Below are 1,074 nucleotides of genomic sequence, written 5' to 3'. Positions count from 1 at the left end.
TCTATGGGGTTCTGTGGGATCTCTATGGGTCTCTATGGGTCCTCTATGGGGCTCTATGGAGCTCTATGGGTCCTCTATGGGGCTCTATGCGGTCTCTGTGGGTCTCTATGGGGTTTTTATGGGGCTCTGTGCGTCCTCTATGGGTCACTGTGGGTCTCCATGGGTGCCTATGGGGCTCCATGGCGTTTCTAGGAATCCGCTATGGGTCTCTATGGGGTTTCTATGGGTCCCCGTGGGTCTCTATGGGTCTCTATGGGGTCTCTATGGGGTTTCTATGGGGCTCTATGGGGTCTCTGTGGGTCTCTGTGGGTCTCTGTGGGTCTCTGTGGGTCTCTATGGGGTCTCTGTGGGTCTCTGTGGGGTTTCTATGGGGTCTTTGGGTCTCTATGGGGTTTCTATGGGGCTCTATGCATCCTCTATGGGGTTGCTATGGGGTTTCTATGGGGTTTCTGTGGGGCTTTGTGGGTTTCTATGGGGTTTCTGTGGGGCTCTGTGCGTCCTCTGTGGGTCACTGTGGGTCTCCATGGGTGCCTATGGGGCTCCGTGGCATTTCTAGGGATCTGCTATGGGTCTCTATGGGGTTTCTATGGGTCCCTGTGGGGCTCAATGGGTCACTATGGGTCTCTATGGGGTCTTTGTGAGGCTCTATGGAGCTCTATGGGTCCTCTGTGGGGCTCTATAGGTCACTGTGGGGCTCTATGGGGTCTCTATGGGGTCTCTGTGGGACCTTACGGGCTCTATGGGTCGCTATGGGGCCTTTCTCTATGGGTCCCCACATCCCCAGACTCCCATGTATCCCCACAGCCACAGAACCCCATCACCGCCCCATAGAACCCCATAGAACCCCATAGAACCCCATCACCGCCCCATAGAACCCCATAGAACCCCATAGAACCCCATCACCGCCCCATAGAACCCCATACAACCCCATAGAACCCCATCACCGCCCCATAGAACCCCATAGAACCCCACAGAACCCTATACAACCCCATCACCACCCCACAGAACCCCGTCACCGCCCCATACAACCCCATACAACCCCATAGAACCCCATCACCTCCCCATAGAACCCCA

The sequence above is a fragment of the Numida meleagris genome, unplaced genomic scaffold, assembly GCF_002078875.1.
Source record: "Numida meleagris isolate 19003 breed g44 Domestic line unplaced genomic scaffold, NumMel1.0 unplaced_Scaffold961, whole genome shotgun sequence".
Lineage (NCBI taxonomy): Eukaryota > Metazoa > Chordata > Aves > Galliformes > Numididae > Numida > Numida meleagris.
Note: the sequence above shows the minus strand (reverse complement) of the source record.